This window comes from Triticum aestivum, chromosome 7B, assembly GCF_018294505.1.
Source record: "Triticum aestivum cultivar Chinese Spring chromosome 7B, IWGSC CS RefSeq v2.1, whole genome shotgun sequence".
NCBI lineage: Eukaryota > Viridiplantae > Streptophyta > Magnoliopsida > Poales > Poaceae > Triticum > Triticum aestivum.
Genome location: NC_057813.1, coordinates 162,256,421 through 162,270,165, shown reverse-complemented (window position 1 = coordinate 162,270,165; position 13,745 = coordinate 162,256,421). Strand labels below are relative to the sequence as shown.

The window sequence follows — 13,745 nt, the reverse complement described above, 5'->3', positions numbered from 1 at the left end:
TCCCTCCGTAAAGAAATATAAGAGTGTTTAGATCACTACTTAGTGATCTAAACACTCTTATATTTCTTTGTGGAGGGAGTACTCCCCAAGGGCTGCTCAACCTGAGTATTACGTTACTTATAAGTGCGGCTTTAGCCCTATGTTTACGGCATGGTAGTTTATATTTACAACCTTGGAAGGCAACACCTACATAACCATAATAAAATCTCAGGAATAAAAGGTGAAGCTCACTATGATCTCTACGAAAGCGGAGTTCAGTATCTATTCCACAATATGTGCATTACAATTTCATAAATAAACCGACGGATACAATAAGTAAAAGAAACACCATATTGCATGACTGGAGAGGGATAAACAATCTGAATTTATCTGCCTGGAGATCATCATTCATTGTTTCTGTATTACACACAATGTGGGATAGTGTTTAATGAAACAGACATGGTGTTTTCTCCTATGTAATCCATTTGCTTTAATTTGGTACTCATACCTGAAAATGGACCACATGATTTAGAGAAAGATAATCTTCCAGATGGTGTCATGGTGATATATACGACAACATAAACTTAAGATGTTGATAGAATGTACTATATTGTGCAATACAAATATATTATTTGTTGATTCCAGCATATATAGTCACAGGTTTGCTTTTTTACTGTCAGAAAAATAGATATTGGTTTTCTTTTCATTTCTTACTCTACAGAACAGGGGAACAAAAATGAAGGAAAGTAGGAAAGGGTGAGAACAAAAAGGATGTCAAAAATACTACCTAGTGGTCAACTGAAATATTGAAAAAAAGTTTGCACTCACAATTAAAGAATCCAGCATCCTGTACTTGCATATGAATTATGTTTTTGCTCGTACATTCAGTTGGTACCTTAGGTCCTTAGCACCACTCTGAAATTGAAAGATGATATAGAAAGAACATTATTGATTTATAATACTGAATGATTTATTAAGTTAGAAATAAAATACCTGCTTGACTTCGAACTTATAACATCAATATATTGCATCTGTGATAACTTTGCGACCTGTCAAGTAGATGATTCAAAAGTTTTCTCCTTGTTCACATACACAACCTTCTCTAGAAGCATATAACCAGAAATACAAATCCACTTCATCACCTATTAGTTCATCCATATGCAAACCAAGATAAGTGAACTCACATGCATAGTCTCTGTTTGTGGGAGAAAGAAACAATTTAATTTCTGTCTGATCAGACAAATGGAAAATAAGTAAACACATAACATTCCGACAACTCAGAAAATTATGATCAAGAAAAACCTCTATTAATGTACGTTTAATTATGAGAAAATGTCTAAAATTGAGGAAAATATTCTCTCTTTTTTACTCTTGCATTGAACATATTCAGTAGGAGATCTATGTAAATCCCATTTGAATAATTCACAAGTTCAGTTCAGTAGCACTCAAAATATTTAGTAGCACTTAAAATATTTAGTAGCACTGAACATATTAATTCAGTTCAATAGAACCACAGCCAGGCAACCCATCCCAGCTCTCTCACCCGTCCAATCCACCTGGCCACCGGGCCACCGGCGTTTTGCTGTTCTCCCCAGCCCTTTTCCTCGAGTGGGAGCACCGGCGTCCCCAAATCCTCATCCTAGCTAGCCCACGCCATCTCCCTCCGTCCATCCACCTCTTTCTTTTCCTCAGTCCGGGAACCCCCGAAGCCTCCACCACGGCCGTCACCCGTCTCCGGTGCTGCATGGTAGCGTCCAGGGCCGTCGCGCATCTCCAGCGAGCCCTCCCCCGAGCGCGGCGCCCCAACCCAGTGGCGAGCAGTGGCCGCCGGATCGAGCGAGGGGACCCCGAGCCAAGCGCATCCGGGCGACCTCGACCTAGACGCGGCGACGGCTGGGTCCAGCACGATAGCGGCAAGATCCTGTCCTCCCTCTCTTTCTCCGGGTGAAAATGGGGCATACCTCGGCTCGGGATGGGGTGGGTTGGCACGACGTTGAACTTGCGACGGCGTCTTCCTTATCTCCACAGCGACCGAGTTGGCCGGAGGGTGGCACTAGCGGCGGGCACGCCTAACGATTTGCAGGACGCGAGATCGTGGGCATGACGAGGTTGAAGAAGGGGAGGGGGTGAACAGTGATGGTAAATGGGCTGGCCGCTCGCGGACGGCCCAATGCAGCAGATGTCTTTGTTTCGGCCCCTGGAGCAGCCAGATTACACACAATGCGTGACAGAACGGTTTTTACACGAGATCTGACGGTCAAAAACTCCCAGATCACTGAACCGCAAATAAGTAGAGTAGAACAATATCAAATAGATGATTTTTAAGTATTTGAACCAAATCTCAAAACAAAAATATTGCATGATAGCATTATAATCATACCACAAAGATCTTCATAGGAGTGAAGCCCTTGTCTGTGTCTGTCAACTAATTGTACTGAATTTTATCTCGATCTAACATTCACTGTCATTCTAGATATTTGTTTGCAATGAGGGACTCATAACTAATCATTGGATCCTTCATTGGAAGGCATATTATCCACCTGCGGATGAAAAGGCAGTAAACAAGTTTCATCTTTCATGTGACGTTATATCATGTTTTCTGTCCCAAATGTGGACCTGTAACAAAAGAATTCCAAATATAAGTTACCTAGAAACACTTAATTACTGGATGTAGTATGCAAAATAAGATTTCTTATGCAATTAGTACCCAATATGAAGTGGAATATTTAGTAAATAAGAAAGAATAAATGGGGCAGAGGAAGATGTCCGTTCATAACATGCAACATCATGTCAATACATCTTCCTTACAGCGATAATGCATTATAGTTTATTTATGCTAAGCATAAGACAGTAGAGCTATTTAGTCATTTCCTGGAGTTACTCATATGATATGCATCCACTTGGACAATCATTTCCATTCATTGTTATCTCAATTATTGCACATATTATAATTCTTCATAGTTTTTTCAGTTCACCGCCTCTTATGTACCTCTGCAATAGAAAAGCAAACTGCTGGTTATAGCATAAACTGCAAATAAGGTAAGTGCGCAGAGACATGACAAAGGAGAAAAGTGTTAAGCATCAAAGACAAGAGACTAATATACCAACTACTTACTTGTCTTATTTCTAATTTTGTAATTGTGCCAAGGTATTTAAGAATTTCTCTCTTAAGCCCACTATCTCTTCCTCTGACAAGCTCTCTGCAATAAACTGAATATAACATAAGAAATGAGAATATTTATCATGAAATGTAGATCCAACTATCAAGCAAGCAGAAGAAAAAAAAATAGCCATAAGCTTGGGTGGGAATGCCCTTAAATTAGACACAACATCATTAGGATAAGAAATGAGAAGATTTATCATGAAATGCATATCCGACAGTTAAGAAAGAAGAAGAAAAAAGGGCCAGGAGTTTGTACGGGATTGCCTTAAATTAGACATGGAATCATTTTTACCTTGAATTTTTTCAACATACATTCAGCAGAAACTTGGTAAGTCGCATTAATGCGCCATTGGTATATGTGGATTGTTGTGACATGATGAAGGTTTTAGTACTATTCCTAATGGCCTGGAAGATTTCAAGCTCAAAGGAAATGTAGCTAGATTTGAAATATAATAAAATTATGCTACTTTGGTAGATCATGCACAAGCTTCACTATTTGGAGGCAAATACTCTATTTTCAACGTTGAGCACATATGATAAAATACTACTCTGCTTAGCAGTAAACTACTTTCATGTGAAAAGTTTTTGGCCGCCAGTCTAGACATGATGCCATCAGACGAAGACACAAGTACAAGTCAATATCATCACATAGTACTACGTTTTTATATATTAAGCGAGGAGAAGGAAGGTTTCCAATAGTACTTCTAGTGAGCTCAAAAAAGAGACACCAACCAGAGGAGTCTTAGGGAATAGTCAACGGTAGCGTCACCTAGGTAGGTCAATCACGAGAGAGATGTTAGTCGAAGGCTGCCCACCAGGAGCGCCTCATGCCAAGAAGGCCGGCTTTGAACCACCGCGTCGTCATCACCATCGTTATGTTGGGCAGGAGTTGTTGGGGGAGAAGTGGAGACACGTGGTGAAGGTTAGCTGAGGAGGCAGGGAGGATTAGTTGTTGTTACAGGTGGCCGCGGCGGCGCACCTGGCATCGCATGTGGAGCAGGCGGCGGCGGCCGCCCCTAGTGTCGTGCCTGCCGCTGATGAGTCGCTCACCGGCGGCGCACCAGGTCTCGCCCTAGGTCGAGGTACGGTGGGGTTGGGGGTGCGAGCAGGGTGGGGAGAGGTTGTGCGGGAAGGGAAGGGGACTGGGTAGGGCTAGGAGGTGGACATGAAGAATCACGATCGTTCGTACGGGATCAGACGGTGGTCGATATGATTAATCGAGAGGCTTTCGATTTTGCCCCCAGAGTAGCAGCCCAAGGACAGTCGGCCCAGGAGGAGCCCATGCGGAAGAAAAAAGTGTCAAGGGACGAATCTGGCCCAAGAATAAGAAACCAGCGGTCCAGGTCAAACTACACAGCAGATCTAACGATGAAAAGTGACCTAATCGCTAAAATGGATGAAATCGGACGATCGGGAATTCCAACGCAAATCACTGTGGGAGCTTGGTTTAGGTGTGGTTATACTGTCCTTAATATTGAGAACAATAGGCTAAATGAAATGACTCCAAATTTGATAGAGCGTGGTTATATGGGTAGTAGATTGTCCTGGTAAATTTTCAGTAATTATGGAGCAATATAAAATGTAGTTGCTTCACAACCTGAAAATATAACCACAATCAAAGATTGGATTATGTGCTCAATGGATTGGTAGATGACGCTGGAACTTTTTGGAGAGTGATGATTTGAGCATATTGAAGATGTGGAAAATTTTCAACTCATTTGCAAAATGTTAGCTAGTACTTCCTTCACAAAGCTTCTCTTAGGACAGAAACTTTGTAAAATTCTGGAGCAATCAACAGAATATAAATAGCACTTCCTTCACAAAGTGCTACTCTAGACATAATAGGAAAATGAATGTTCTTGAATTATTTTGGAACTAGGCAAGGAAGGGTTTTGGCATATCTTTGGAAGATGTGACCAAAGGATTTATGAGAATTTTGTGGGAATTAATGGCAAGGCAGAAATATAGGTTGTTTCACAACCTAGGGCAGAAGTATTCCCAATAAATAAATATTGGGGTTAGGCTAAGATGAAAATGACATGGTCTTGAGAAAGATTTGAGAGTGACAAGCCACTTGGGATAGGAAGAAGAGAAAATCTTCCTAGGTTTCAGGACCACAGAGTCATAGAAAATAAATTCCAAATAAAAATTCAAATAAATTCAATAGAAAAAGAAAGGGCCAAAAATTGGGGTGTTACAATATGATAGGCTCTATCACACATAAGTCTCCTTATATCTTCCTCAAAACAGCCACCATACCTACCTATTATGGCATTTCCATAGCCATTTCGAGATATATTGCCATGCAACTTCCACCATTCCATTTTTATGACATACATGTTCATTGTTATATTGCTTTGCATGATCATATAGCTAACTTAGTATTTTTTGGCTCAACCACCATTCATCGTTTTTTATACATGTTACGCTAGATCATGGCGCATCCAGATACACTGCCAGAGGCATCCATATAGAGTCATATTGTTCTAGCTATCAAGTTGTAAGTAAATAAAATTGTGATGATGTCGGTGGAAATGACACATATGGGATCACGGGAATCCCTGCTACGGTTGCGGGGCGTGGGGTCCTGAGAAGAGCGGGATTAGCAATCAGCACAAGCACACGGGTCGTTTACCCCGGTTCGGGCCGCGAGGATGCGTAATACCCTAGTCCTGCTTTGGTGTATATATCAGTGTTCTTGGAGTTCTTGAGCTAGCTACGATGAGTGTAACTTGTCCAAGGGTCCGAATCCTCCTCCTGGATGCCTCGGGCCTCCTTTAATAGTCAAGGGGATCGCCACAGTGGCACACAGGAGGTGGCATCGGCGTACAGTGGCTAAGCTTATCGCTTAGCCATTACGGGACAAGATGCATTTAATGCGCCCCTTAGGTGTCCCCCTCACTTTACCGTCGCCTCTTCCTGCTTCGACACGCGCCCGGGCCAGCGAGGCGGTCAGGTCCATGTAGGCAGGCAGGCTGCTGAGGCCGCGCGGTGGTAGGGCCTTCAAGAAGATTTGCATGCCACCACGTAGACATGCGCTAAGTTGGCCTGGAAGCCTCACGTCGACATGCAAGTGCATGCCGAGCTGGTGGGCTGGCAGCTGCATGGGAGCGGCGGTGGAAACTTGGCGGGCGTGGGCCTGGCTATAGCCCCACGGTTGTCCTCGGAAAGGGCCTTGCCGGGGCCCCAGCAAGGGTGTTGTTATGGCGTCGTGGTCGTCCCTGACAAGGATCTTACCGGAGGTCTTGTGGTTTTCTTCGGCGAGGATCTCCCTGAGGTTCGTTGTCTTCTAATCCTCATCTGACTTGGAGTGTTTATGATCTTCACAAAGAACTGCATGCCATCACGGAGGCGCCTCCCGAGCCTTGGTTCCAGTGTGGTTGTTGGTATTCGAAGCCTTGGGCTCGAGGGTGGTGCACCCCGTCGGGATTGGGCCAGCTGCCCCGGCAAGGTCCTTGCCGGGGCCGTGGAGGCCGCCCCGGCAAGGGTCTTGCCGGGGGAATCCACCTTGCCCTCTTGCTCTTTGTGTCTCTGTGTCTTGGCGTTGCTTTGGCCATCTTGCGGCTTTGACTCCTCCCTCTGCTCTGCTACGCATGGCCGTGGGTGCGGCTCCGACTGCCCGTGCACAAGTAAGGGGTACAAAGGAGTGCCCCTACTTTAGTACACCGAGAGGAGCCCCCAGGCCTGGGCCACACATAAGCGCAACGCGTTGTTGGGCTAGGCCCAAAATGGTGCGCGGGCAGGCGGGGCAGTTTTTACCTCAGTAACTTTTTTGTCCACTGCGCTTCCTCACGACCCGCGTTGAATGTGTCACGTGGGGTTCGTGTGTGACGTGGGGGGGCATGTGTGGGACGGTCGCTGCAGGCATGTGTCACATCATAATAAATGGTAAAGAGGCGGCCCACGCCTTCCACATAAAAAGGAATAACCGCGGGCGCGCAGCTCATTTACCCTCTGTGCTTTCCCCAATCTCGGCATCGCCGTCCCTATCTTCTTCCTCCTCAAACTCTCGCTCCTGCTCGCTGCTGTTGCGCCCCCACTACTTTCGATCCCTAGCCCTCCTCCCAGCCGCCATGGCGCCTAAATCTAGCAAGGGCAAGGGCGTAGCCAAGAACACAAAGGAGAAGGAGATGTTGGAGAGCGAGGCGGGCGTAGTTCGCCTATTTCACCCCGTCGTCAATCGACGTCTTCGACCTCAAGTACTACTTTAGGACTTTGTGGGGGACGGAGACGACGGGGCAACCTGCCACGCGCGTCATCCTCGCTGATTGCAACAAGGGTGGCTCAAAACGGTACCCATTCTTCGTCGACTTCTTGGTCTGCGGGCTTTCCCCCCTTTTTCCGACTTCTTCAATGATGTCATGCGCACTTTTGGCTTCCATCGATTTGATCTCACGCCGAATGCTGTGGCATGCTTGGCGTGCTTCGCCCACCTCTATGAGGGCTTCGCCGGGGTGTTTCCCAGCACGACGCTTTTCCACCACTACTTCCACCCCCGCATCCAACCCGGCGGCGCCCTTACTGGGAGCGTCGCCTGGATCCCGAGGGCCCAGGGGAAAAGCGTGTACCCAGAGGGCGCCATGAAGGAGAGGTGGAAGGAGTGGTGGGGCCAGTGGTGCTGGATCATGGAGGAGAACCCACCGAAGTTCTGCCGGGGCGTTCATCGGGAGCCGCCGACCCGTGGCACAGACTGGAGCAACCTCGACGCTGATGACAAGCAGTTTTCGATCGCCACCACCATGATTCACCGCCTCATCGAGGCCGGGCTCACTCTCGAGATGATTGCGGTGGATTTCATCCGCCGTCGAATCGCTTCGTTGCACAACAAGGGGAAGCCAGCCTGGGATTTCAGGAACGCGGCCGACATCATGAGGCTCCGCACTGCCCTGAAGCACAACCTCACGGTGATGGGGCACTCCTGGTATTGCCGGAGGCTCTTCCAGCTCGACGTTTTCGCCGACGGTAGGGTGGAGAGGACCGGCAAGGCCGTGAAGTCCGGCAAGGCCATCAAGGGGCCCTTGTTCGGGCTACCGTCGGGATTGGTCCCGCTGAGAAACAACTCCCGGCAAGCCGACATCCTCGCCATAATGCCGGTCTTCAACGCGCACAGTCTTGACCCAGCCTGGGTCGAGCCCCCGGCACGCGAGGTGCAGGATTTCTTTGACAACTTGGTCGAAGAACTTGATCATGACGAGCCGCTGCTCATCCAGGACACGACCCAGGAGGAGTTGGACTACATCGCTGCCAGAGTGGAGGAGGTGGAGCTTGCCAGGGCGGGCAGCGATGCCGGCAGCATGGAGAACGAGGTCGTCATGGCCGCAGAAGAGAAGGAGCTCACCCATTGGGCGAAGTCTGCCAGGGAGGTGGGTGGCATCAGCATCGAGGCCCCCTTGGTCGAGGACGTGGTCGAGGAATCGTCCGAGGAGGAGCCCGAGCCCGACGACCCCTCGGCCATGAAGAAAAGATGCACCCTGCATCGGGCCAGCTCTGGTGACTCGGTCCGACGAGGCAAGGCCGAGCCACAGCAAGGGGTTTAGGTGGAAGCCGCGCGCGTGACGAGGGCCGCAGTGGCAAAGAAGAAGGCCGCGATGGCAAAGAAGAAGACGACCACCACTTCTTCATCCACACGCTACCGGACTCCATCGCCTTCCCCTCCTCCCGCGAACGTCGGCATGGAGGTCGCCTTTGACTTTTCGTCCCTCAGCCTGAGGAGGAAGAGGGAGGCAGCAGAGGAAGAGATGGAGGACGAGTAAGCATTCCGTCCCTCATCGTTCCCGTCCTCTCCAATCATGCCGCCTTCCTTGATTCGTTTTTTTTTCGCAGGTAAATGGAGATGCTGGCCCAGCGGGCGGTGAACAAGGCCAAGGCCTCGATGGGCAGCCAGCCCCCGACGGGTACCTCAAAGGCGCCGCTGGTGGTAGAGAGCAGCCCGGACAGCAGCCTGCGGCACAGCCCCCGGCTCAGCCCCCAGCGTGCGTTCACCACCTACTCCCCCATCAACGTGTGCCAGGGTGTGACTTTTTGGTACTGACCTTGCCGTGGCTGCAAGAGGAGGGAGGCAGCAGGAGGAGCCACCAAGGGCCACCCCCACCACGCCACCCCCATCGACCACACCGCCCTGAGGGGTATCCCTGGCAAGGACGCCAGACACCGAGCCCATGTGCACGGAGGAGGAGGAGGTAGACTTGGGCACTAGTGGCCCTGTCCCAGCAACATACGTTGGCGGGGAGGAGGGCACTTCTTCTCAGCCCGACACGGGTGATTCATTTGATTTTCCTTACTCTTTTTTTTAGTCTTGATCTTGGCCCTGCCTCATTTTTTCTTTTGGCATCCAGATCCCCCCCCCCCGCCCCCGCAGACCAGGAGGACACCGACACCATCATCACGGAGGGCGCCACGGACGCCGTGGCTGAGTCCGACAAAGTCGTCGCCGAGGACGCCGCCGAGAACACCACCGAGGAGATCGTCAAGGGGCCTGCCGGAGGGACCGAGGAGGCCGACAAGGGCACCACCGAGGAGGCCGGCAAGGGCCTGCCGGGGAGGCCGGAAAGGGCGCGGCCGAGGAGGAGGAGGTAGTCGACGATCAACCTTCCTCCTCCATTGCCTCTGGCTCGAGCAGGTACCTGAAGGTTGGCGACGACTTGTTCGTCCACCTCCCAGGGACGGCGGGCACCAGGGCGCCGGCCAAGGGGGAGGTGTTCGATGACGAGGTGCTTGCCGCCACCGGGCTCAAGGTCATCGACGAACCGAACACCGGTGGCGGTGGCACTCAGGAGGAGCAGCTCCTCAGGGCTATGGGCGCCAGCTTCTGGAAGCTCCAGGCGCTCCACCGTGCCCGTCTGGACAAGGGGAAGTCCAGGAAGGCGGCGGCGGGCAAGGCGGAGGCGAACCTCGAGGAGTGCGTTGCTGAGGCGCAGGCCTGGTTCCGCCAGGCCCACGAGGAGTTGAGGCCCGCTCAAGGCCAGCTGGCCACGCGTCAGCAGGAGCTCCTCTTGCAGCAGACCGACATCAAGAAGGCCCAGGAGGCGGAAAGGGAAGAGGCCGCCCGAGCCGAGGCTGCCCGTTCGCAGTGCCAGGCCGAGCTAAACTCCTAGGAGGTGGATCTTGTTGCCCGTGATGTGGCACTCGCCACCACACTCCGTGGCAAGGACGAGGAGGTCATGGGGCTCATCGCACGGCGGACCCAGGAGCTGGAGCGAGAACACCAGGAAGCACTCGACGCTCAAGCCCTGGTCCATGGCGGCAAGGTGAAGGAGCTGGAGGCGGAGCGGGGTGGCCTGAAGGCCAGGGCTGATCAGCTGGTGAAGGAGAAGGACTTGGGCAACTGCGCCTTGACACAGGCACAGGGCGCAGTCCTCGAGAAGGCCGAGCTGCTCACCTGCGCCAACGACTCCGTCCAGGACCTGAAGCTGATGCTGGAGCGTCTTGAGAAGATGCTTTCGGAGGCCAAAGCCCGGGAGGAGGTCATGACCAAGGGCCTGGAGATGGAGAACCAGCTGCGGAAGGATGATGCCGCCACTCACGAGGATTTCGTGAAGGACGAGAACCTTTGGATCAGTCGCCTCGTCGATGTCGGCAATAGGACCACCGAGAAGCTGGCTGACATGGGGATGCCGGACTTGAGGTACACCCTGGAGCCGAACATGAGCCCCAACGCCAGGCTAAACCTGTTCTTCGAGGGCGTTCTTGGAGCCCTGGAACGATTCAACTCCAACTGGGCGAGCTCCCTGGCCAGCAAGGCCCGGATACTTTGCCGGGGCGCCATGACCAAGGTCCTCACCAAGCTGGCATACTGAAACCCCAACCTTGACTTCGACGCCGCGTTGGATAGCTTGCCGGAGGATGCAGACCTCAGATGCTCGAGGAGCGTATCGAGCCCATCATCAGCCGCGTTGGCGGAATTCATAGGGTAGAGGGCCAGCGCAGGGATTAGGCACCCCGTTTCTTATCGCCGCTGCAGGTTCATGACCAAGACAATGTTTATCCTTAGTTAGAACCGCAGCAACAATTGATCTAATATAACTCTGCAATGTTTCAAAATGATGCATGTTATTTCCCTGTTCAACCTCTCCTTGTATGTCCACCCTACGCCAATTGGGCAGGCTTGCCGGCGCGTAAACCCAAACCGCAATGCTTTGAAGGACGGATCCTTTAGCGGCCGGCAGGGTGTGCTTGCTGCCGTGTGAACCACCTTGTCGTTCTTAGCACGGCCACTCGGACTGTCGAGCGGACTCGAGGCAGAGCGAGAGCGTCACCAATAGCGGAAGGCCACCCTGCCGTTCTCGACGCAGCCGCTCGATCCGTTGAGCGGACTCGAAACAGACCAAGGGTGTTGCCAATAATGGAAGGGCCCCACTACGTGCAGGTTTCTCATACAAAGGGGAGATCTCCGAGGAGGATAACCTTATATAAAAAGGAATTACTCTGAGTTGTTGCATGACTTAGCTTTCTTGTCGTCGCGCGAACACTTGCTGCATCCGCCGACAGTGCTGCTCGCTTGGTCGCCTTCTTCCTTGGAAGCCATGGCTACAGAGAACTGCTGGGCTGACGACCAAACCAGATTCTCACAACTGCAATCCCCCTACCTGGTGGGCCAAAGATGTAAGTGGAAACGACACCTATGGGATCACAGGAATCCCTACTACGGTTGCGGGGTGCGGGGTTGTGAGAAGATCAGGATTAGCAATCAGCACAAGCACACGGGTCTTTTACCCAGGTCCGGGCCGCAAGGATGCGTAATACCATAGTCCTGCTTTGGTGTGTATATTAGTGTTCTTGGAGTTCTTGAGCTAGCTACGATGAGTGTAACTTGTCCAAGGGTCCGAATCCTCCTCCTGGATGCCTCGGGTCTCCTTTTATAGTCAAGGGGATTGCCATAGTGGCACAGAGGAGGTGGCATCGGCATACAGTGGCTAAGCTTATCTCTTAGCCATTACGGGACAGGACGCATTCAATGCGCCCCTTAGGTGTCCCCTCACTTTACCGCCACCTCGCCCTGCTTCGACACGCGCCCGCGCCAGCAAGGCGGTTAGCGCCATGTAGGCGGGCAGGCTGCTGAGGTGGCACGATGGTAGGGCCTTCACGAAGATTTGCATGCCACTACGTAGGCATGCGCTGAGTTGGCCTGGAAGCCTCACGGCGACACGCAGGTGCCTGCCTAGCTGGTGGGCTGACAGCTGCATGGGAGCGGCGGTGGAAACTTGGCAGGCATGGGCCTTGCTGTGGCCCCACGGATGTCCTCAGCAAGGGCCTTGGCGAGGCCCCGGCAAGGGTCTTACTGTGGCTTCGTGGTCGTCCCCAGCAAGGATCTTGCCGGAGGTCCTGTGGGTTTCTTCGGCAAGGATCTCGCCAAGGTTCGTCGTCTTCTAATCCTCATTTGACTTGGAGTGTTTATGATCTTCACAAATATCTGCATGCCATCACGGAGGCGCCTCCCAAGCCTTGGTTCCAATGTGGTTGTTGGTATTGGAAGCCTTGGGCTCGAGGGTGGTGCGCCCCGTCGGGATTGGGCCAGCTGCCCCGGCAAGGGTCTTGCCGAGGGAATCCACCTCGCCCTCTTGCTCTTTCTGTCTCTGTGTCTTGGCGTTGCTTTGGCCATCTTGCGGCTTTGACTCCTCCCTCTGCTCTGCTAAGCGTGGCCGTGGGCGCGGCTCCGACTGCCCGTGCACAAGTAAGGGGTAAAGAGGAGTGCCCCTACTTTAGTACACCAACAGATGATCATCATTATTAGAGCATTTTCCCAGTGAGGAACGAATGATGGATACTCTGATTCCCCCACAAGTCAGGATGAGAAACCAGATGAAAAATAAAAAAGAGACAAAAAGGAAAAAAATGAAATAAAAATGAGAGAAAAGAGAGAAGGGGAGATGTTACTATCATTTTCCACACTTGTGCTTCAAAGTAGCACCATGTTTTCATATAGAGAGTATCATAAGTTGTCACTTTCAACTAGTGGGAATTTAACGTTATAGAACTTGGCTTGTATATTCCGATGATGGCTTCCTCAAATGCCCGAGGTCTTCATGAGCAAGTAAGTTGGATGCACACCCACTTAGTTTCCATTGAGATTTCATACACTTATAGCTCTTAGTGCATCTCTTGCATGGAATTCCCTACTCTTCTCATTGATATCAATCGAGAGGGTATCTTCATAGCCCGTTGATTAGCTGCATCGATGCACGACTTTCTTCCTTTTCTGACTTCCCCTTATTGATCTCTATCACCGCATTCTATTCCACCCATAGTGCTATATCCGCGGCTCGCGCTCATGTATTGTGTGGGGTTTAAAATGCTGAAGCGCGTTAAAAAGTATGATCCAATTGCCTGGCTTGTCATCGTGATTTTGTAGGGATAGCATTCTTTCGCATTCTTTATTTTGAAAGGCACGATTGTTTGTTGGTATGCATGAGTATTGATGTATTATATCAAATCATAGACTATTGACTTGAATCACTCGTATCTCAATATTCATACCATGAAAAGATTACATGGTTAAAAATATGTTAGGTAGCAATTCACATTAAAAATTTGTTCTTATCATTTACCTACTTGAGGACAAGCAGGAATTAAGCTTGGGGACGCTGATACGTCTCCAACGTATCTA

At 50.7% G+C, this 13,745-nt stretch overlaps 1 long non-coding RNA gene across 14 annotated transcripts; it reads right to left on the bottom strand.

The window, feature by feature from the left end:
- Positions 1-341: 341 nt before the first annotated feature.
- On the bottom strand, positions 342-4,299 carry LOC123160260 (uncharacterized). Of its 14 annotated transcripts, none has more exons than XR_006480071.1 (6): positions 3,875-4,297; positions 3,095-3,189; positions 2,360-2,970; positions 973-1,174; positions 808-894; positions 342-487 (listed from the first exon to the last, which is right to left on the bottom strand). It is a non-coding gene; the product is annotated as an uncharacterized lncRNA (long non-coding RNA). The 14 variants fall into 14 exon arrangements; XR_006480070.1 differs by having other exon boundaries at positions 3,912-4,297; XR_006480072.1 differs by having other exon boundaries at positions 3,095-3,179; positions 3,912-4,297.
- Between the last annotated feature and the right edge of the window lie 9,446 nt (positions 4,300-13,745).